At 46.8% G+C, this 24,991-nt stretch overlaps 1 pseudogene; it reads right to left on the reverse strand.

The window, feature by feature from the left end:
• Positions 1–4,952: 4,952 nt before the first annotated feature.
• LOC144596973 (solute carrier family 22 member 3-like) lies at positions 4,953–23,740 on the reverse strand (annotated as a pseudogene).
• Positions 23,741–24,991: the final 1,251 nt, after the last annotated feature.

Here is a 24,991-nt window from a genome sequence, read left to right on the forward strand (position 1 = left end):
AAAAGATGTGTGAAACTATGGTTGGTTTGCAATGGACATTGAGCTTAGTCTGTGGCTTACACTGCTTTGCAGTCCAACACTCCCAAATCATTATTCGATGTGTAACGGTCGACTGTATAAGCATAGACACAATTCAACAGGTCAGGCAGCATCTCTGGAGAACACGGATAGGTGAAGTTTTGGGATGGGACCCTTCTTCAGACTGATTGTGGTAGAACAGGGGTAAAGAAAGTCGGGGGCCGGACAAAGCCTGGCTAGTAATATGTGTATGCAGAAGAGGGGGGTTTTGAATGGCAGTTGGGTGCACAAAGGCCGGAGCTGAAAAGACAAAAAGTATGAAAGGGAAAAAAAGATAGGTGAGAATTGTGAAGCCGGACGAATTCTCTTTATTGTATAAGCCTTGAGTTTTGTAGACAAAATCTGTTGCTTGGTTACTCTATAGACGGCAATGGTGAGGACGTTTGGAATCACGTTGAATGAATTGATGCAAAGATGACAAATTGATGAGGAAGATGTTGCCAAGACGTGAGGTTGGGTAGACTAGGACTTTATTCCTTGGAGCGCAAGAGGCTGAGGGGTTATCTTTTTGAGGTACATAAGATCATGAGGGGAATAGATAGGATGATTTATTTTCCCAGTAGGGTAGGGGAATCAAGAACAAGTAACACCATATTGAGCAGATGATACTTTGAGATTACAACAACATTAAATGATCTAATAAATGTATAGAGTCATAGAGCTGTACAGCACGGAAGCAGGCCTATCGGCCCATTTTGTTCTTGTCAACCAAGTTGGCATTCAGGGCTAGTCCCATTTATAAAATAACACCATCCTAGGCAGTCAATACATTGAGATTAGAAGAAAATCAAAAGATGTAATCAAGTTGTTATTAATACATAAATATTGTGTGCATATTGGTGGCTAATATTCCTGCTATTATTCTGACCAGATTGTTGCTGGAGTCTATTATTACCTGTCGATCACAATTGGAATTACTGGGAATCCCCTATTAAAAAAGGTAAGAATTATTTCCTGTTGATGGGCTGTTGACCGTATTGGGTGAGGATGGAGTGGTGGGACCCTAGCCTTGCCCTTAGGGGAGGCACAGTGACGCAGCGATAGAGTTACTACCTTACAGCGCCAGAGACCTGGGTTCGATCCTGACTAAGGATGCTGTCTGCATGGAGTTTGTACGTTCTCCCTGTGACCATGTGGGTTTCCTCCCACACTCCAAAGATGTGCAGGCTTGTAGGTTAATTGGCCCCTGTAAATTGTCCTTGGTGTGTAGCATAGAACTCGTGTATGGGTGATCAATGGTTAGCGGGGACTGTGTGGGCCAAAGGGCCTGGTTCCACACTGTATCTATAAACTAAACTAAAGGAAACTAAACTAAACCATTGTCAGGTAGAAATCTTTTGCGACTGGATTCTGAGTCCCAGTGAAAAAAGTATCAACATACAAACCATAGAAACTTCACTGTAGGAGCTTCTTAGATTGGGGGGGGGGCTGTGCTTTTTTTTTCATGGTGCAGCACCCAGTGCGGCAGAGTTACGCAGCGGGTAGAGTCAGAGAGACAGATTCAATCCTGACCTCGGGCGCTGTCTGTGTGGAATTTGCACGTTCTCCCTGGTAGGGTACTGTCCGATTCACCATTCTGGATGTTGGACTTTATCTCTGGAACTGATGCTCCACAATGCTGAGAACTATATTCTGCACTCAGGATCTTCCCCTTTGCTCTACCAATTGTACTTGAGTTTGACTTGATTGTAGTTATGTATAGTATTATGTGATCTAATTAGATAACATGCAAATCAAAGCTTTTCACTGTACATGTGACAATAACAAAACCTGAACCTAGACCTAAACCTAATATACTTTACCACCCAGATTACTATTGTCAAATTAGAATGTTAGATACAAGGAACTGCAGATGTTGGTTTACAAAAGAAAGACACAAAGTGCTGGAGTAATTCAACGTGACAGCATTTCTGGAGGACATGGATAGGTGACGTTTCGGGTTGGGACTCATTGTGGTGGAGGAGGGGAAGAAAGTTGGAAGAGAGGAAGGGTGGGACAAAGCCTGGCAAGTGATAGGTGGATACAGGTGGGGGCTTGATAGACAGATGTTTGGACAAAGGCCAGAGATGAAAAGACAAAAAGTAGAAATAAAGAACTGCAGATGCTGGTTAATACACAAAACGACACAAAGTGCTGGAGTAACTCAGCAGGACAGGCAACATCTCTGAAGAACATGGATAGGTGATGTTGCGGGTTGAGACCCTTCTTCAGACTGGACAAATATTGAAAGACAAGGATAAACAATGTGAAATTGTGAAGCCAGAAAAGGAATATAGGTGGAAGGGGTATCAGGATTGAACCCGTGTCTCTGGCGCTGTGTGGTAGCAACTCTGCTGCTGTGCCTTTATGCCACTGCTCAGATTAGAATATTAGTGATTTATCAGCTGCAATATAGAGTGCCGTGGGCGTTACATTTCACATCATCGTGCATCTTGAAAATATTTTCTCTTCTTTCAGACTTGCGAAGTTGAAGTGTATACACGTCCATGGGAGGAGATGACATCAGTTGTAAGCACGAAATGCGTAGAATGAGGCCAGACCTCCCGTCATCTGTTGTCCTCAGCGTGTTCATCTGCACCTCCACTCTGTCATGGTGTACAGGTTGACATGGAATTCCTAATGCATGAATGCAGTATTCACGAGACACTCATGTCATGATTGTATTTCATAATTCAATAAACTTTTTCCCAAGCAAAAACGTTTCTTGGTTCTTGTGAACTGGTTTAATCTGACCAACTATTATGTAATAGAGACAAGAAACTGCAGATGCAGGTTTACAAAGCTGTGACATAGCTGCTATCAGCCCGTTTTACTGACACTGATCTCTTCAGAAAGTAGAAAGTGTTGCACAGGAACCGGCCCTTCGGCCCAGTTTGACTTGATTGTATTTATGCGTATTATTATCTGATCTGATTGGATAGCATGCAAAACAAAGCTTTTCACTGTACCTCGCTCGGTACCCTTGGCAATAATAAACCTAAATCTAAAGAGGCACGGTTTCTCAATTGTCAATTGTAAACAATTGTAAACAAAAATTGCCCATGTCAAACATGATGCCGGGTTAAACAGATAGAACACAGAACAGTACGGCACAAGAACAGGCCCTTCAGCCCACAATGTCTGCCACGTGCTGGAGATTCAGAGCTGCTTCACTGAGGTGTTAGTGCCATTGATGGAGGACAGGGGGCCTGGAAAGGTGGTGAGATGGCTCTTTGAATGGATGATGCACTGGGTGCAAGAGAGGAATGGCCTGATCTGGATCACATGCAGACAGACACAGGTTACAAGATACACGGAACAGGCAGTTCAATCATTTATCCTCAGCAAGGAACAAGGTCAGCCTTAAGACTTTGAAATGAAAACACTGGAGACCTGAAATTAATGCAGAAAATGCTGGAAACACTCAGCAGGTCAGGCAGCATCTGAGGAGATAGGAACGAAGTCAATGTTTTAGATTGATTGAAAGATACAGCGTTGAAACAGGCCCTTCGGTCCAACGGCTCCACGCCAACCATCGATCACCTGTTCACACTAGTCCAATGTTATTCCACTTTCTCATCCACTCCCTACACGCAAGGGACATGAGTCGCACATTCATTTCTCAAATCTGATATACCGTGTGTCAATTATGAGTGGCTTGATTGATAATCCAGAGATTACCACCACTGAGTTTCTGCTGCTTACTTTGGGGCCTCGCTCCCTATACCGGCCGAGGTATAACTCCGGTAATCAGCACCTTTGTTGGTGCTAGACAAACAGGTTTTCTGGACTATTGGACGTCACTGCTGTTGCTTGATCACTAGGTCGATGATCAGAAATCCTCGGAGATATTGCCTCTGATCTCTTTGTTTAGTTTAGAGATATAGCACGGAAACAGGCCCTTCGGCCCACTGAGTCCATACAGACCAGCGATCCCCATACACTAGTTCTATCCTACACACTAGGGGCAATTTTCAGAAGCTAATTAACCTACAGATGTTGTGTCCTTGTGTAGGCTTTAGGACACGTTGACATCCAACTCAGTGGCCTCCATCAAGTAGTCACAGAGCTTTACAGCACGGAAATAACCCTTTGGCCCACCTTGTCCATGCTGACCAAGTTGGCATAGTGGACTCATCCCATTTGCCTGCATTTGGCCTAAATGCCTCTACACCCTTCCTATCCATATTTCTGTCAAAATGTATTTTAAGGTTATAATTGTATCCGCTTCTATATCTTCTTCTGCCAGCTCATTCTAGATATGGACTATCCTCTGGGTGAAAACGTTGCCCTGAGCTCCCTCTTAAATCTCTCCCCCTCTCAGGCAGGAGAATGGGATTGAGAGGGAAAGATAGATCAGCCCTGACTGAATGGCGGAGTAGATGATGAGCCAAATGGCCTAATTCTGCTCCTAATACCTGTAAACTTATGAACTCCCCCACCAACTCTATTGAATAGACAGTCAGTTTTGGAATGCTTTCCCCTGGTACAGGATTACTAACCAGCACTGAGACATGATGATTTAACCTCCCCGTGTACAGTGATAACTCATTCATGTACCCTAGTTCCCAGGTTATAGATCCCAGGGATCACTGTTGATTGGTAAAATATGTAGGATTACCTTGTGATATAACCTTGTGATAAAATAACACTACCAACTTCAAACATTATTATAATAGGAAAACTGATTTCTTACTTTTATTGGAATATAATGCACAATTTGCTAATGAAAATGTCAAACAATCTGCTTAATTTTCTGTCTACTTAAGCATCTACCACCAGAATGAAAACAATTGGTTGTGTTTTGATTGATCAGTTGGATTTACTTTGGTTTGGCTCTGATTAAAAGCTCAGTACCCGACACACTCCCCTCCACTGGTCTTGCATTTCCTTCCCTAGGTTGATGCTCGCAGGTTTATCATCTCCTTACATTCATCCTGGTCGTGACTGTAAAGCCTGCAGGAACAAAGCGGAGCAGAGCAGAGTTTAGGTGGAAGGTGAAGGGGAAAACCTGCCTCTGAACGGTCCGTGAACTCATCTCCCGGGCCTTCAGAAAGTACCCTAAAGTCCTGCCATCAGCTCAGGAAGGGGGACACGGCGACCTTGGTGCACGGAAGCAGAGGGGCGGCTGCTGGAGGCTCTGGACGCCGTGTTTGCAGACGGCATGGTGCCACGCATCGTTGTGGTCATGGGTGGTGATGGTGGAGGCGGGCACCGAATGCCCGACAACAGCTGGGCGAACAAGCGAGCAAGCGGCAGAAGGAGCCGACGCCATCGCTCTGGCCCAGGCCAACCCCTACTTCACTGATCCAGTGCTGCCAGCACACCGGGCCTCGATGTGATAAAATAATAAACTACAGATCTCCTTGGACCAAGATCAGACTTTACAGAGACTTGGAAGTTGCAAGATGGCGCTGGGACGTGGCGCCGCTCTGCGTGCTGTCCCAGAAGAGGATCTTTGTATGGTATGAATTGACAGGATAACACACAGTACAAACATTTCACTGTATCTCTGTAATGTGACAATAATGAACTAAACTAAAGAGGTACAGTGACTGGTTTCCCCACAGTGACATTCCCCACTCATACATACCGGCCAATGTTTTCCACATCCTTTATATTTTCCGGCAGCCTCATTCCCCTTGTTTCAGGCAGTAGCATCATTAATCCACCAGCTACCAGAGCAAGTGCACCTGCGGTAACATGGAAACTAATTACAATCCTCTATGTGCTCTTCAGTACAGTGACACCAACATTGAGGTGACCACCACGCTGATGTGACAGCCAGGAAGGCACACCAATGCCCCAACTTCCACAGGAGATGGAGGAAATTCAGCATGTTCCCAACGACTCTTACAAACATCTACAGATGCCCTGTAGAAAGCAAACTGTCAAGTTACATCACAGCTTGGTTTGGGAGCAGCTCTACCCAAGACCACAAGAAGTTGCAGAGACCAGACTTCTCACCATTGATTCCACCTATATTACGTTGCCTCGGAAAAGCAGCCAACATAATCAGACATGTCCCATCCTAGTCATTCCTTCTTCTCCCCACTCCCATCCACTAGAAGATACAGAGACTGAAAGTGCGCACCACCAAACTCAGGAGCAGTTTCTTCCCCTCTACTATCAGGCCGCTGAATGGTCCTTCCACAAGCTAGAGTACAGTCTGATTTACCTCAACCCCATTGCAGATATTGGACTTTGTCAATGGAACTGATGTGCTACAATGCTGAGAACTACATTCGGCACTCTGTATCTTCCCCTTTGCTCCAGCTATTGTACTTGAGTTTGAACTGATTGTAACTATAAATGGTATATCTGGTCTGTTTGGATATCATGCAAAATAAAGCTTTTCACAGTACCTCGGTACATGTGACAATAATAAACCTAAACCTGTAACAGCATAGGTATCGTCCACGTGCTCGGTTTCCTCCCACATCCCAAAGGTATATGGGTTTATAGGTTAATTGAGCTCTGTAAAATTGTCCCTAGTGTGTAGGGAGTGGATGAGAAAGTGGGATTAGATAGAATTAGTGTTTCTATGTTGTATCTTTAAACTAAACTAAAGCGTGCATTGAGCCACAAGGAACTGCAGATGCTGGTTTATACAAAAAAAAGACACAAAGTGCTGCAGTAACCCAGTAGGGCAGGCAGCATCTCTGGAGGACATATAGGTAACTTTTGGGTCAGGACCCTTCTTCAGACTGTTCTTCAAACAAGAGGCAAGAGAATGGAGGAAGAGGGAATAAAGACACAGGGTAACATGGATGAGTGAAGTCAGACATGAACTCAGACTTACATTGCATTTTTTGTTAAAAATTATTTATCCAAAGTGCTGGAGTAACTCAGCGGGTCAGGCAGCATCTCTGAGCATGCATAAGTGAAGAAGGATCCCAACCGGAAACAACACCTATCCAGGTTTTCCAGAGATGCTGCCTGACCCGGAGTTACTCCAGCACTTTGTGTCATTTTGTTTGAAGAATGCAGTGACTGTTTCTGGAGTCTCACGACCACTGACTGGGTCAACGGTGACAGCGGAGTGTGACCAGGGCCTTGGTGCTGGCCCTCTGGTCTGGAAGATGAAGCTGGTCCACGCACGTCTGTTCTCCCTTCACCAGCACACTGATGAAACATGTCACTTCATCATTCAATGAGTTAGATAGAGCTCTAGGGGCAAGCGGAATCAAAGGGTATGGGGAGAAGGCAGGCACAGGTTACTGATTGTGAATGATCAGCCATGATCACAATGAATGGCGGTGCTGGCTCGAAGGGCCAAATGGCCTCCTCCTGCACCTATTTTCTATGTCTATGTTTCTAATCCCTTCCACAAACTCACCAAAGATCACCAGCGGGAGCTCTGTCCAAACCGTGGCTAGTTTATAGAGCACCAGAGGTGCTGCTAGCCCACTGATGTCACTCAGGCACAGGCAGACGGAGACTCCGAAACACCTGGGGAATTTTTGGAAGGAAAAATAATGATCAGATCACAAACTGGCAACCATCTAACCGACGGGGCAAAGAAACCCGAGCAAGAGGGAGAGAAGATAAGGACAGGCACAAGGAATTGCAGATGCTGGAATCTTGCAAAATGCACAAAGCTGGAGGAACTCAACGGGTCAGGCAGCGTCCGTGGAGGGAATGGACAGATGACATTTCAGGTCAGCATCCTTCTTCAGACTGATGGAGTAAGCTGGAAAAGAGAGGTGGGAGCAGGACAAAGCCTGGCAAGTGATAGGTGGATACAGGTGAGGGGGGGGGGGTGGGGGGCGATTGGCAGATGGGTGGATTGGCAGGTGGGTGGAGTAAGTGACAGGCTGGAGGTGAAAAGGAGACAAAAGGGTGTCAGAGCAGGAGAGAAGACGGAGTGAAATGTGAAGCGGGGGTGGGCAAGATGTACCTGGAAGGGGATGGTTGGGGGGGGGGGGGGGGAGAACAGGAAGTGAATGCAGGGAGGAAGGGATGGCAGGAGGGTGACTTTGAGTGGGAGGGGGCTGTAGGTGGTGGGATAAATGTGCACTCACCAGGGTGGGGGTGGGATGGTAAAAGAGGGGGGCAATACTTGAAATTGGAGATATCAATGTTCACACCGTTGGGTTAACATAGAATATAGAACAGTATAGTACAGGAACAGGCCCTTCAGTCCACAATGTCTGTGTCAAACAGAGTCATAGAGACACATAACCCAGAAACGGGCCCGTCGACCCAACTTGCCCATGCTGACCAAGATACCCACAAAGATAAAAGCATGACGCAAAGACCAACCCTAATCTGCCAGTATGATCCGTATCCCACCAGGCCCTGCAGATCCATGTGCCTATCCAAAAGCCTCATGCCATTATCGTATCTGCCTCCACCACCCCCGGCAGCAAGTTCCAGGCAATCGTCACCTTCTGTGAAAAAAACCTGCCCCAACACATCTCCTTTAAACTGTGTCCCTTTCATCTTCAAGCTATGCCCTCCGTTCTTTGCCATTTCCGCCCTGGGAGAAGGGTCCCGACTGTCTGCCCCATCTACGCCTTTCATAGCAAAGTAGAAGGCCGTGCCAGTTACCTGATGGAAGTGGGCTGCAGTTCGTTGGTAACCAGGAAGAGGATGCTGAGGGAGATGGTAATGCCGAACCTGGCCAGTGTGGTGACAGCAGTCTTGAGCCTATGCATTTCTTCCAGGGGGTGAAATACAAGGGAAAAAGCAGAGTTTACTCTCTGGGGGCAGCAACCAGTTGCATCAGGAAATGACTACCGCCAAATAACACCCACTCCTCCATGCCCCCTTTCCTCTGTTCACCATCCTTTACCCCTCCCATCTAAGCAAGCACACATTTCCCGCACCATCTCCCAGTCACCCTGCTCCGTACGCTTGTCTCCCATCTCCGAGACCTCCTTCCCTTTTATCCCCCTCACTTTCCCTTCCCAAAAGACTATATGACAGGGGAACAGAATAAGGCCTTTCGGCCCATCGAGTCTGCTCCCCTATTTGATCATGGTTGACCTATTTTACCCTCTCATCCCTTCTCCTGCCTTCTCCCCATAACCTTAGACGCCATTACCAATCAAGAACCTGTCAATCTCCACTTTAAAAATACCCAATGACTTGGCCTCCACCGTTGTCTGTTGCAATGAATTCCACAGATTCACCCACTGACTCCCCCGTTCCCGTCCCCCTCTCCCTCCCTCCGGCTGGTCCTGGCTCCAGACTCCCCCTGGTCTCCGTGCTCCTCTGTAACCGGCCTGCCAGCCCTCCACACACTCCAGGCCCCTCCCTCACGAGGGGATCTCCTCAGGCGAGGAGGGGATCTCCACAACATCAGCCCTACATGGAGGGAACTCCTCAGCCCCGGCCTCATGAGGTAACTCCTCAACCCCTCCCTCGAGAGGACAACTCCAGGCCCTGCCCCCACTCCCTGGGGTACTTCCCCCGGGAGACGAGAGGGGATCCACACTCACCTCCGGAAATGCAGGCTGCGATGAGGCAGAAGGCCGCAGCCAGCACGCTGGAGGCCACGAAGGGGCTTCTGCGTCCAACACGGCGGACCACCAGCAGCCCCAGCATTGTGGCGGGCAGCTCCACCGCCCCCGCCACAAAGGTGTCGCCGTAACTCTCTACCCCCTGCAGGCCCAGGCGCAGCGTCAGGCCCAGGTACACCAGGCCGCTGGTGAACCTAGGGACACAGCATCGTCACCACCGGTGGACAGCGTGGGTCACAGAACACAGGACACCGAACATGGGACATGGAACACAGGGCACAGACCCAGAGCACGGAACATAGGACACGGAGCATAGAATACCGAACACGAAGCACAGAACACGAAACACAGAACACGAAACACAGAACACGAAGCACAGAACAAAACAGCACAGGAAGAGGCCCTTTGGCTGAACATGATGCCAGGTTAAACTAATCTTCTCTGTCTGCACATGATCCATATTCCTCTATTTCCTCTTCTTCCATGTACCTATCTAAAAACCTCCTAAATGCCACTATCGTATCTGCCTCCACCACCACACCTGGCAGCACGTCCCAGGCCCCCACAACCCTCTGTGTAAAACAAAAACTTGCCCCAAACATCTCCTTTAAACTTTGCTCATTAAAGCTATGTCCTCTAGTCTTTGATATTTACACCCAAGTTTATCCAACCTCTTCTTGTAGTTGTACAAAGGAACTACAGATGCTGGTTTACATTGAAGATAGATGCAAAAAGCTGGTAACTCAGCGAGACAGGCAGCATCTCTGGATAGATGGAATGGGTGACATTTCGGGTTGAGACCCTTCTTCAGCTTCTTAGACAATAGACAATAGGTGCAGGAGTAGGCCATTCAGCCCTTCGAGCCAGCACCGCCATTCAATGCGATCATGGCTGATCACTATCAATCAGTACCCCGTTCCTGCCTTCTCCCCATACCCCCTCACTCCGCTATCCTTAAGAGCTCTATCCAGCTCTCTCTTGAAAGCATCCAACGAACTAGCCTCCACTGCCTTCTGAGGCAGAGAATTCCACACCTTCACCACTCTCTGACTGAAAAAGTTCTTCCTCATCTCCGTTCTAAATGGCCTACCCCTTATTCTTAAACTGTGGCCCCTTGTTCTGGACTCCCCCAACATTGGGAACATGTTTCCTGCCTCTAATGTGTCCAATCCCCTAATTATCTTATATGTTTCAATAAGATCCCCCCTCATCCTTCTAAATTCCAGTGTATACAAGCCTAATTGCTCCAGCCTTTCAACATACGACAGTCCCGCCATTCCGGGAATTAACCTAGTGAATCTACGCTGCACGCCCTCAATAGCAAGAATATCCTTCCTCAAATTTGGAGACCAAAACTGCACACAGTACTCCAGGTGCGGTCTCACCAGGGCCCGGTACAACTGTAGAAGGACCTCTTTGCTCCTATACTCAACTCCTCTTGTTATGAAGGCCAACATTCCATTGGCTTTCTTCACTGCCTGCTGAACCTGCATGCTTCCTTTCAGTGACTGATGCACTAGGACACCCAGATCTCGTTGAACATCCCCTCTTCCAAACTTGACACCATTCAGATAATAATCTGCCTTTCTATTCTTACTTCCAAAGTGAATAACCTCACACTCATCTACATTAAACTGCATCTGCCATGTATCCGCCCACTCACACAACCTGTCCAAGTCACCCTGCAGCCTTATTGCATCTTCCACACAATTCACACTACCCCCCAGCTTAGTATCATCTGCAAATTTGCTAATGGTACTTTTAATCCCTTCGTCTAAGTCATTAATGTATATCGTAAATAGCTGGTGTCCCAGCACCGAACCTTGCGGTACTCCACTGGTCACTGCCTGCCATTCCGAAAGGGACCCATTTATCCCCACTCTTGTGGCTAAGGAATCTATCTCCACGACAATCTATCTCCAGAACAAAATCTTAATAGCAAGAATTCTCCTCAGCAGCTTTAGTCTCCCTTTGTAGTTAACGCCTCGAATCCAGGTATCATTCTGGTAAACCTCCTCTGCACCTCTCCAAAGCCTCCATATCCTTCCTGTAATGGAGCAACCAGAACGGTACGCAATACTCCAAATGTGGCCAAATCAAAGTTCTGTAAAGCTGCACCATAACTTTCTGACTGTTGTGCTCAGTGCCCCGACTGATGAAAGCAGACCTCTATCCCTCCCTCTGGCTTTACATTTCACTCATCCTCTCTCCTGTCCATTCCCTCCACAGATGCTGCCTGACCCATTGAGTACCACCAACACTTTGGGTCTGGACCCTTCTTCAGACTGATGAGGGTGAATGGTATTCATGTAGATGGGCAAAAAGGTGAGTGTAGGCATGATGGGCTGAAGGGCCTGTGTCTGAGCCATGCAACACTGACTTTGCCCTGGACTTTTGCTCCACCCGAGGAGCCTGCAATCTCAGCTCACAAACCTACCAGCAGTACATCAAAATCAGCGTGCGTCTTCTCATCTGTGCCGTCCTGAACAGATCCAGGAGGGAAGGATGCCTCACTACTTCGGGACTGCTCTCCGCCATCATCATCTGGAAGGCAAGGATGGCCATGTCACGGGAACTGAAGCCTGTGATCGCGGGAGAGAGGTCACACTTACCACCGACTGTGCCACCTGATGGCTCGTCCACTGGCTAACACTGGAACACTGGGGCAATAGGGAACGAGAGGGTGTGTAGGAAGGAACTGCAGATGCTGGTTTACACCGAAGATAGACACAAAAACCTGGAGTAGCTTAGTGGGTCGGGCAGAATCTCTGGAGAAAAGGAATAGGCGACGTTTCAGGCCGAGACCCTTCTTCAGCCTGAGAGCCAAGGGAAAAGTAAACAAGAGATATACAGTAGAAGGTACATAGAACAAATTAATGAAAGATATGCAAAAAGCAACGATGATCAAGGAAAGGTGGAGCCCATAATGGTCCATTGTTGGCTGTAGAGTAGGTGATAACGAGTTATACAGACAGTGAAACTCAACAGGACGTCAGTGAAAATAGTATGAGGACTAGGGTGGGGGAGGGATGAAGGGACACCAGGGTTACTTGCAGTTAGAGAAATCAATATTCATTCCGTTGTGTTGCAAGCTGGCTGTGAAATATGAGGTGCTGTTCCTCCAATTTGTGTGAGGCCTCACTGGCAATGGAGGAGGCCCAGGACAGAAAGGTTAGTGTGGGAATGCAAAGGGGTTTTAAATCATTTGGCAACCAGGGATCGCAAAGGCCAAGGCAAACTGAGGCTTCTTACAGAGAAGGAACAGGTGCGCTCCAGTGCTGGGAACTGCAATCTGCACCTGGAAGAACTGGAAGGGGATCGAGGATGGCGAGGCTGATTTGTGTGTCAGTGCTGCTTTAGACCTTCGAGATATAGTGTGGAAACAGGCCATTCGGCTCACCGAGTCCGCACCAACCAACGATCACCTTGTACGCTACCATTATCCTACATGCTCGGGACGATCTACAATTTTTACCAAAGCCAATTAACCTACAAACCCATACGTCTTTTGAATGTGGGAGGAAAGCAGAGCACCCTGTGGTAACCCAAGCAGTCACAGGGAGACCGTACAAACCCCGTACAGACAAGTACCTATAGTCACTATCAAACGCGGATCTCTGGAGCTGCAAGGCAGCAGCTCTACAGCTGTGCCACCATGCTGCCCATTGGAGCACCATGTGTTGCTCGTCAGATGGTGAAATCATTGCCGTAGCAACACAAGTTACCCAACGTATTCAAGCTCAACCATGCACCCAAAATCCTCTTCAGTGTATTAGTTACCCCAGGGCCATACGAGAACTGAACACTACCTCCTGCACTAGGCAACACTGTTAAAAAATCTTTTGTACTTAATATAATTGTATTTATTTGTTTTTTGCATTTATTGCATATATGTTTTTACGCACCGTCAGGATTGGCTATTTTTTAATTTCGTTGTACTCGTTGCAATGACAATAAATGAATATTATTATTATATTATTATTATTATTAGTTGTTAGTTGAAAAGCTACAATCTTTTGGTGTTTCTTCTCATTCAATCTCATGTTACTCATTCCAACTACTACAAAAGGTGCCATAGGCCGGCAGCAGGCCTGGCTCAACCACCGCAGAACCAGGAGCCTGCCTGGAGAGGGAAGTCGCCAAGCCCGGCCACTGCTTGCTCACCAGGTCCAGAGTGTGGGAGAGGAGTGTAGAGGGAGTTGGCAAAGGCGGTGGGTGGACACTGAACAAAGGTCCAGCAAGAAGAAACGGCGGTCTCACCTTCTGAGCCCTCAAGGTGCACCCCCAGAGCACGAAGACTGAAGGTGGCTGGTGAGGGGAGGGATGATGTTTCGCTGGAATATCCAGATGGAGCTGAAGGATGCATGAGCCTTTATGGCCAGCTGCAACGCGGACTTCGAAAACGGCACCAAAGCCTCGCAACTCTTGCATATGACTCTTGCATATTGGCTCATGGGCTGTTTCTATTCATTTAGTACTTAAACTGGGATTGTACTTATTATGTATGGCAATAATTTTACTGAACTGTATGCAAAAAAGTGTATCTCACTTTTGAGATAGCTTGATTCATGTGATAATATAGAACCATTGAACCGCTGAACCGTTACAAGCTTTGACCAATCTTGTGTCAGTTATGCTCTGCGTTAGTGAGACCACACTTGGGAGTACTGTGTCCAGCTACAGGAAGTATGTCATTGAATTAGAAAGGGTGCAGAAGAAATGTACCAGGATGTTACCTGGACTTGTGTTAGAGGGAGAGGTTGGGTAGGCTGGGACTTTTTCTATGGAGCTTCGAAGGCTGAGGCGTGGCCTTGACAGGAACACGAGGGCATGGATGAAGTGAACGCTCACAGACCATCACAGAGTAAAGGATTTTAAAGCTAGCTGGCATCGGCTTAACGCTTAAGGTGAGAGGGGAGAGATTTAAGAGGGACTTCAGGGGCAATTTTTCACTCAGAGGGTAGGCTGGAATCAGCTGTCAGGGAAGCTATAGAAGCAGCTATAATTATGACTTTAAAAAGATATTTGGACAGATATATGAACAGGAAGGGTTTAGATGGGCATGGGCCAAATGCAGGCAAATTGGACTATCCTGGTATGCCAACAAGGTGGGCCGAAGGGCCCGTCTCTGTGCTGCACAGCTCTATGACTACAGGTAGGGCACGTGAGGTTGTGCCAGGCCATTCCAAAGCTTCTTGCCTCAAACACCATTGGTTACCTCTTTGTAGGTTGATGGGAGACTCTTGCCATTCTGGTCCGCCATCTCCTGGGCCACTTTCAACGCCTCCTTCAGCCTCTTGCGGGACAGCAACCAGCGAGGAGACTCGGGGATCAAACTGAGGGTGGAACAGGTCCAATCAGCCAACACCATGATGGATAATCTACCAATGTCTAATTTAGTTTTAGTTTAGAGATATAGCAAGGAAACAGGCCCTTCAGCCCATCGTGTCCACGCTGACCACCAATCACCCATTCACACTAGTTCTACGTTATCCGCTTTCTCATCCACTCCCCACACACTATCCACTCCCCAGCCTGGGGCTCGCGTGGATCGGGCATCATTGAAAGGCACAAGCATGTGGATCAGACATGGCACGGAGCGGCGGATCAGGACACCAAACCCATCGCCTGGCCAGGCCGAGCCCTGCAACTCTGACCCAGTGTCGTCGCCAGGATAAGTCAAGACTCTACATTTTCACAAACTTTTAAAATTTAGAGGTACACGATGTCTCGTGTACTGCCTCAGTGGTTTAGTTTAGTTTAGAGATACAGTGCGGAAACAGGCCCTTTGGAGTGTGGGAGGAAACCAGAGTACCCGGGGAAAACCTACACGGTCACGGGGAGAAAGTACAAACTCCATCCAGACAGTACCCATAGTCGGGATCGAACCCGGCGCTGTAAGGCACAACTCCACCTCTGTGCCACCGTGCCACCCCTTCTACTATTCTACACCACAGTCTTTTGTACTCCTGTACTTATGTGTGATTGTGCTTAGATACAGCACGACTTTACTTGGTTGTATACAAAACAAAACAAAAATTACTGTATCTAGGACATGTGACAATAAAGTAACTATTGACTATTGGAACAGAGAAATAGAACAATTGAGCACAAGAACATAGTGCCTGTGCTGAACATAGTGCCTAGACCTTTTCTTAACTACCTGCACCTTATCCATATCCATGTGCCTATCCAAAAGACTCTCAAACGACACTATGGTATATCCGCTTCCACCACCCCCTGCTGCGCCTTCCAGGCACTCACCACCCTCTCTGTAAAAATCTTGCCCCGCCCATCTCCTTTAAAATTTCCCCATCTCACAGTAAAGCAATGACTGTTGATTAATCTGCAGAGAAAGTTTGCAGTAAGTCGACATTACCAGCAGTAAAGCAACAGGACAAAGTTTGGAACGGTGACGGCCATTTGGATTCCTTTCCAAGATTTAATCATGTAGGCAAAGCCAGGAAGTAGCATCACTCCCATCGAGAACATCGTCTGAGTCACAACTATCACCAATCTTCTGTATCTACATCCAACCATCTCTGTAGCTGAAAGGAAATAACAATGTCATAGAGCCATCCAGCACAAAACAGGCCCTTCAGCTTGACTCATCCATGCCATCCAAGATGCCCCATCCAAGGCAGTTCCATTTGCCCTCATTTGGCCCATCTCCCTCTAAACCTTTCCTATCCATTTACAGTGCCCTCCACAATGGGGCAAAGACCCATCATTTATTTATCTGCCTCTGTACTCCACAATTTGAGATTTGTAACAGAAAAAAAATCACATGTTGTTAAAGTGCATTGACAGATTTTATTAAAGGCAATTTTTATACATTTTGGTTTCACCATGTAGAAATTACAACTATGTTTATACATAGTCCACCCATTTCAGGGCACCATATTGTTTGGGACACATGGCTGCACAGGCATTTGTAATTGCTCAGCTGTGTTTAAATGCCTCCTTAATGCAGGTATAAGTGAGCTCTCAGCACCTAATCTTTCCTCCAGTCTATCCATCACATTTGGAAACTTTTATTGTGGTTTATCAACATGAGGACCAAAGTTGTGTCAATGAAAGTCAAAGAAGCCATTATGAGGCGGAGAAACAAGAATAAAACTGTTAGAAACATCAGCCAAACCTTAGGCTTACCAAAATCAACTGTTTGGAACATCATTACGAAGAAAGAGAGCACTGGTGAGCTCACTAATTGCAAAGGGACTGGCAGGCCAAGGAAGACCTCCACAGCTGATGCCAGAAGAATTCTCTCTATCATAAAGAAAAATCCCCAAACACCTGTCCGACAGATCAGAAACATTCTTCAGGAGTCAGGTGTGGATTTGTCAATGACCACTGTCCGCAGAAGACCTCATGAACAGAAATACAGAGGCTACACTGCAAGATGCAAACCACTGGTTAGCTGCAAAATTAGGATGGCCAGGTTACAGTTTGCCAAGAAGTATTTAAAAGAGCAACCACAGTTCTGGAAAAAGGTCTTGTGGACAGATGAGATGAAGAATAACTTATATCAGAGTGATGGCAAGAGCAAAGTATGGAGGGGAGAAGGAACTGCCCAAGATCCAAAGCATACCACCTCATCTGTGAAACACGGTGGTGGGGGTGTTATGGTCTGGGCATGTATGTCTTCTGAAAGAACTGTTACACTTATCTTCATTGATGATACAACTGCTGATGGTAGTAGCATAATGAATTCTGAAGTGTATAGACACATTTTATCTGCTCAAGTTCAAATAAATGCCTCAAAACTCTGGTAATGCTCTGCTAGGCCTGTATTGCAGCCATCTTTAACTTATGCTTGTTTTGGAGGCTAGTCCCCTTCAGTTTCCTCTTCAGCCTATAAAAGGCATGCTCAATTGGGTTCAGATCAGGTGATTGACGTGGCCACTCAAGAATTGACCATTTATTAGCTTTGAAAAACTCCTTTGTTGCTTTAGCAGTATGTTTGGGATCATTGTCTTGCTGTAGAATGAACCACTGGCCAATGAGTTTTGAGGCATTTGCTCTTTTAAGTACTTCTTGGCAAACTGTAACCTGGCCGTCCTAATTGTGCAGCTAACCAGTGGTTTGCATCTTGCAGTGTAGCCTCTGTATTTCGGTTCATGAAGTCTTCTGCGGACAGTAGTCATTGACAGATCCACACCCGACTCCTGAAGAGTGTTTCTGATCTATCGGACAGGTGTTTGGGGATTTTTATTTATGATAGTGAGAATTCTTCTGTCATCAGCTGTGGAGGTCTTCCTTGGCCTGCCAGTCCCTTTGCAATTAGTAAGCTCACCAGTACTCTCTTTCTTCGTAATGATGTTCCAAACAGTTGATTTTGGTAAGCCTAAGGTTTGGCTGATGTTTCTAACAGTTTTATTCTTGTTTCTCCGCCTCATAATGGCTTCTTTGACTTTCATTGACACAACTTTGGTCCTCATGTTGATAAACCACAATAAAAGTTTCCAAATGTGATGGAGAGACTGGAGGAAAGACTAGGTGCTGAGAGCTCACTTATACCTGCATTAAGGAGGCATTTAAACACAGCTGAGCAATTACAAATGCCTGTGTAGCCATGTGTCCCAAACAATATGGTGCCCTGAAATGAGGGGACGATGTATAAACATAGTTGTAATTTCTACATGGTGAAACCAAAATGTATAAAAATGGCCTATATTAAAATCTAAAAGGTGCACTTTAACCACATGTGATTTTTTTCTATTACAAATCTCAAATTGTGGAGTATAGAGGCAAATAAATAAATGATGGGTCTTTGTCCCAAACATTATGGAGGGCACTGTAATTGTCTCAATCTCTTTCAAAGACTGTTATGGTACCTTAAATTACAAGGAACTGCAGATGCTGGTTTATACAAAAGATATGCGCAAAGTGCTGGAGTAGCTCAGTGGGTCACACAGCATCTCTGGAGAAAAAGGACACTAATTCAGTCTGAAGAAGAGTTACTCCAGCATTTTCTATCTATCTACCTACCTCAACAACTTTGGCAGTTTATTCCATGTACCCACCATCCTCTGTGTGAAAAAGTTTCCCCTCAGGTTCATATTAAATGTTTCCCCTCTCACCTTAAACCTATGCCCCCTGGTAATTCCCCTGTCCTGGGTAAAAGACTCTGCATTCACCCTGTCTGTTCACCTCATGATTTTGTACACCTCTATAAGATGACCCCTCACCCTCTTGTGCTGCAAGGAATAAAGTCCATTACTGTCTACATGGTAACAAACTGCTTATTGGCATCTTGAGACATCCAGACTTTGACCCAAGCCTTTCTCCACATACCTGCATTTGACTAGCATCCTTTTCCCCACCTGTGACATTCCAGAAATCCGCAAGAGTAATTGTCCTGAGTTATTCAGTATAACGAACTTCGCTTGAGTGTCCTTTTGTGTAATGCTAAACATATATTGCTAAAGATTAACAAAAGTTTTAACACTGACTCTCCAGCAAAGATAAAGGATCAGCTCCGTTTGTCCTGAATACATAGAAGATTGGAAGGATTGAAGCTCAAGCTTTATACGAGGATGTGGCCAGGACTCGAAGGCCTGAGCTATAGGGAGAGATTGGGCATGCTAGGACTTTATTCCTTGGAGTGCAGGAGGCTGAGGGGTGATCTTAGAGGTGCATAAGATCATGAGTGGAATAGATTGGGTGAACACATAGAATCTTTGACGTCCTGGTGCTGACCATGTGGAGTTTGCAAGTTCTCTGTACAAACTTGCATCCTGATGTTTGGTGATATACACCTTCAGCAAAACACGAAACTGCAGATGCTGGAATCTTGAGCAAAAATACACAAAATTGCTGAAGGAACTCAGCAGGTCAGGCAGCACCTGTGGAGATAATGGCCAGGTGACATTTTGGGTGGGGAGACCGATTCAGACCGGTTCAGAATGTCCTGAACCAAAACGCCAGAGTTCTCTGCTACACAGTCGTTTGGGATGAACTGTGATGAGGACCCTTGCATCTTTCTCCAGATCCTCTTCACTAATCCATCTCTTCCTCCCACAATTGTGCTTTTATCCTGGAGACACGAGGAACAGCAGATGCTGGTTTACAAAACAATACACAACGTGCTGGAGTAAATTCAGCGGGTCAGGCAGCCTCTCTGGAGAACATAGATATGTGACAATTCGGGTCAGGACCCTTCTTCAGGTTGATTGTGGTGGTGGAGAGGGAGAGGAAGAAAGCTAGAAGAGAGGAGGGGGTGGAACAAAGCCTGGCAAGTGATAGGTGGATACCGGAAAGGGGGGGTGAGGGGTTGATAGGCAGATAGTTGGACCAAGGCCAGAGATAAAAAGACAAAAAAGTGTGAGATAAGGATAGATGAAAAGCTAATTGTGAAGTCAGGGGAAGGAATGTAGGTGGAAGGGGACAGGGGAGGGGGAAGGGGAAGGGGAGGCTGGGTCTAAATCTGGGTCCCTCTCTCCCTTCTCTTCCCTGTGCCCATATGAATGCACACCCATTGTATCCACTTATCATTTGTCAGAGTTTGACCTGCCCCATCTTTCTCTCCCACCACAATCAGTCTGAAGACCTGGAATGTCACCTATCCATGTTCTCCAGAGATGCTGCCTGACCCACTGAGTTACTCCACTACTGTGTGTCTTATTTTATCCCGACTTCATCAGTGCATAAATTAACATTTAACAAGGAAAACAAAAGAAGAAAAAAATGTTGTTGATTGAGGGACATTGGCTTTTTAGAAATATTAAAATGTTCACCTTTGCGTTAACATTTTATGAATGATATTGTGTAGGGTTTGTACAGTTAGAAGCCTTTACCTTGGTCAATTGTATTCAGCTTTGAGGCTTACCAATGACAGCAGTGATGACGGATATCCCTCTTCCGAACAAGCCCTGCAGGATTCGGAAGATCACAAACACGGGATAAACGGGTGCAAGGGCCACAAAGATCCCAGCCACTCCTGTCCCACCCAGGCAGGCCAGTAAGGACAGCTTCCGCCCAAACCTGAAATCAAAAGCAGCTATCAGAGGCCGGGTGCAGAGTGCAGCGGTCACCGATTGTCAGGAGACAGAGGAAATCCAGCAGGCCTCCAACGACTCGTACAAACTTCTACACCGTAGAAAGCATAACGTCAGGTTCCATCTCTGCTCGGCTTGGGAACAGCTCTGTCCAGGGCAGTAAAAAATTGTAGAGAGTTGTGGATGTAACCCAGTGCATCACACAGACCTGCCTCCCCGCCATTAACTCCATCTACATTTCACGCTACCTTTGAAAAGCAGCCAACATAATCAAAGACTTGTTCTTCTCCTTCTCCCTTCAGCAGAAGATGCAGAAACCTGAAAAGTGTACACCACCAGACTCAGGAACAGCTTCGACCATTCTGTTATCAGGCTTCTGAACGTTCCTTCCATAAGCTGGGATCTTCCAACCTACCTCATTGTGGATATGGACATTTTCTTCAAAATGATAATGCTACAATGCTCTCTGGTATTTTTCTTTTTGCTCTACCATTGATTGGTAAGATACAGCATAGAAACAGGCTCCACGGCCCACCGAGTCCACACCGATCATACATCACCTGTTCACACTTGTTCAACAGTGCTTTATTAATAGTTCAATAGTTCTACGTTATCCCACTTTCTCATCCACTTTCCACATACTAGGGGCAATCCATAGAGGCTGATTAACCTACAAACCCGCACATCTATGGGATGTGGGGGGGAATCAGAGCACCGGAGGAATCCTATACGGTTGCAAACTCCACATAGACAGCACCAGAGGTCAGGATGGAGTCCGGGTTTCTGGCACTGTGAGGCAGCAGCTCTACCAGCTGTGCCACTGCGCTGTTGTGTATGGATTAATTGTACGTATGAACAGAGATAATGTAAGCAACCCAGCAGTGGAAGCAGTACAGTTGTGCAGCGAGCAGCACTGTGAACTCTCACGTTCCATCCTGACGTCTTGGTGCTGCCAACATGGTTTGCAATTTCCTGACCCAGCATGGATATGGTGTTATCTGATCTGACCGGGTAGCAGGCTAAACAAAGCTTCTCTCTGGAGCTCAGTACACGTGACAATAATAAAGCTAAACCCAGTCATACCTGTCTGCAGCGTAGCCTGTGATGAGCACTCCAAGGGAAAAGCCAATGTGGATGCAGCCTTGGGATAAACCCACCTTCCAGGCATCATCACACACAAGGTCGTACTTCAGAGCCGGCACGGAGAGGGAAAGAAAGCAGATGATCATTGACCGGCATGATTCGCCACGTCATCACAAGCCTTTAGCTTGATTGATTGACAGATGCAGCAAGGAAACAAACCCTTCTGCCCAACGAGTTCCCACCAGCCATCATTTAACCATTCACACTAGCTCTGGATCTTCCAACCCACCTCATTGTGGACATTCGACATTTTTCCTAAAATTGTAACTCAACAATGCCAAGAAACTATATTCTGCACTCTGGCATTTTTATTCTGTGATGTACCTTTTATACTTGACTGGCTGACTGGTGGCTCGATCGATCGATTGACTGACTGACTGATTAACTGATTGATTGGTTGATTAATTGATTGATTGATTTGTTGATTGATTGATTGAAAGATACAGGGAGGACACAGATGGTCCACACTGATAATCGATCACACTAGTTCAATGTTATCTCACTCTCTCATCCTACAGTAGAGGCAATTTGCAGAGACCAACTAACCTACCAACCCGTACGTCTTTGGGATATGGGTGGAGACCGGAGCACCCGGAGGATACCCACACGCTCACATGGAGAACGTGCAAACTACGCACAGTTCAGGTCAGAACCTGAGTCTACGCTGCTGTGCCATCTTAATTGCTGTATATAGCGTACAAAATTCCAGAAATGACCCTGGGCATTGTCAACAGATGGACACATTATATGCTCTCAAAGGCATCCCTTTAACCTTGGCTTAATTGGGCTTGTTCTTTTGATAAAGAGGCAAGATGGAGGCTGTGCATGAGCACACCAGAGACATTAGGGCAGATACATGGATCCATAGGCGTTAGAGAGATATGGGCCAAATGCAGCAATGAGACTAGCCCAGTTTGCCAACTCGGTCAGCATAGACAGGGTGAGCTGAAGGGCCTGTTTCATAGTCTGCAGCTCTCTGACTCTGAAAAAGATGCCCCTCAAGTTCCTGTTAAATTTTTCCCCTCTCATCTTAAACGTATGTCCTCTGGTTCTTGAATCCACTATTCCGGGTAAAAGACTGTGCATTAACCCGATCTATTCCACTCGTGATTTCATCCACCTCTATAAGAACACCCACCAGGCTCCTGCGCGCCAAGGAATAAAGTCCTAGTCTGCCCAACCTCTCCCAATGTTAGTCTTGGTAACATTAAAGTGGAGATTGACAGGTTCTTGATTAGTAAGGGTATCAAAGGTTATGAGGGGAGAAGGCAAGCGAATAGGATGGAGTTGGAAAGATAGATCAGCCATGATTGAATGGCAGAGTAGACTTGATGGTCTGAATGGCCTAATTCTGCTTCTATCACTTATGAGTACATGCCGAGCTGTGATCACCCATTCACACTAGTTCTGTGTTATTCCACTTTCTCATCCACTCCCTGCACACAAAGGGGAAATTACAGAGGCTCAATGGGCCGAATGGCCTAATTCTGCTCCTATGGCTTGTGAATTTAATAACATCTGTGTAACATACATGTGATCATTTACCTCGCTCACAATGGTCGTACGGGAACTGTCAAAAATCCAGCCATCTTTGCAAGTCGTGCGTGGAACATCTCCAGAACCATTAGCAATCAGAGCCTCTGGATAATCGCAGCTGAGGTACGTCAGGTTCCAGTCTATGTCGTAGCTCTCACACCGGCTGTACGCCGGGCTGCCGGGGTTTGCCAGAGGCACGGTGTAATTCCTTTCCTCCTCCAGAGACCAGCCGCACCTTTCCCTCAGTCCCACCACAGCAGGGCCGCCTCGACACCAGTGGCTCGGAATCACACCCAGGAAACCAAAGACAGCGGTGATGAATGAAAATGTCACCCCGCACAGAGACAGGAGCAGGACGATCCACTTCTGGCATCTTCCAAACTCCCCGATGTCCCTCAGAACATCGTCAAAGGTTATCATCTTCCCGCTGCTGCCTCCCGTGTGAAGACACGATGGTCCGGTGCCTGGCAGGGTCGTGTCCCTCCTGAGGAACTGTTACGGTCCACTGGTGCAGAGTGAAGCAGGTACAGAGGTCATGTACAGAGCATCTCATAAACATCCGCCCAACCACACGGACACAGCAGGCAAAGCTCACACACAGGCCCAGTGTGTAGAACATTAACTCAGCACCTCGGAGGTTGCAGGGAGACCTGATAGAGGGCGGCACGGTGGTGCAGCTGGTTGAGCCGCTGCCTCACAGAGTCAGAAACCCGGGTTCGATCCTGATCTTGGGTGCTGTCTGTACGGAGTTTGCATCTCCTCCCTGTGACCGCGTGGGTTTCCTCCGGGCGCTCCATTGCCTCCCACTTCCCAAAGGTGTGCAGGATTGTAGGTTGATTGGCCCTCTGTATAACTCAATCTTTACGAGGCGGGGGATGGGTGATAAGTGGAGCAGACAAAATGGTACCGATGTGGAATCTTTTAAGAGAGGAAGATGAGGAGTGAAATATTCAATGGAGGGAGGGATGGTGGGTGGAAGGGACCAGGAGGAGGGAGGAATAGAGGAGCCAGAGTAGAGAGGGATGGGAGATGAGCAGATAGAGGTGGTTAAAAAGATCTGGGGGAGTGGAAAGAGAGATGTACACTTGGGAGAAAGAGTACGGTCTATCCGGTCCACCCACATCCCCTTGGTGGTTCCCTATGCAACAATAATTGAATTGAGTTTAATTGAATGATACAGCATGGAAACACGGCCTTTGTCCCGCCAAGTCCACACCAACCACTGATCATCCATTTACACTAGTTCTATGTTATCCCACTTACTCATCCACTCTCCATTTGCTAGAGGAGGCAATTTACAGAGAGCCAATTAACCTACAAACCCTGAAGAAGGGTCTCGACCCGAAACATCACCCACTCTTTCTCTCCAGAGATGCTGCCTGACTCGCTGAGTTACTCCAGCATTTTGTGTTCCTTCCTACACAACCTACAAATCCGCACGTCTTTGGGATGTAGGAGGAAACCGGAGCACCCAGAGAAAATCTAGGTGGTCACAGGGAAAACATGCAAACTCCACACAGATAGCACCCGAGGTCAGGATCAAACATGGATCTCTGGCAGTGCGAGGCAACGCTCTACCAGCTGCACTGCTGTGCCGCCTTAATGATAGAGCCGGAATGTTCATGTTACAGGAGCAGAATTAGGCCATTCGGCCTATCAAATCTACTCAGCCATTCAATCACGGCTGATTATCTTTTCCTCCCAACCCATTCTCCTACTTTCTCCCCATAAGCCCTGACACCCATACTAATCAATAATTTGTCAATCTCCACCTTAAAAATATCTATC

Source organism: Rhinoraja longicauda, chromosome 9 (genome assembly GCF_053455715.1).
Source record: "Rhinoraja longicauda isolate Sanriku21f chromosome 9, sRhiLon1.1, whole genome shotgun sequence".
Taxonomy (NCBI): Eukaryota; Metazoa; Chordata; class Chondrichthyes; order Rajiformes; family Arhynchobatidae; genus Rhinoraja; species Rhinoraja longicauda.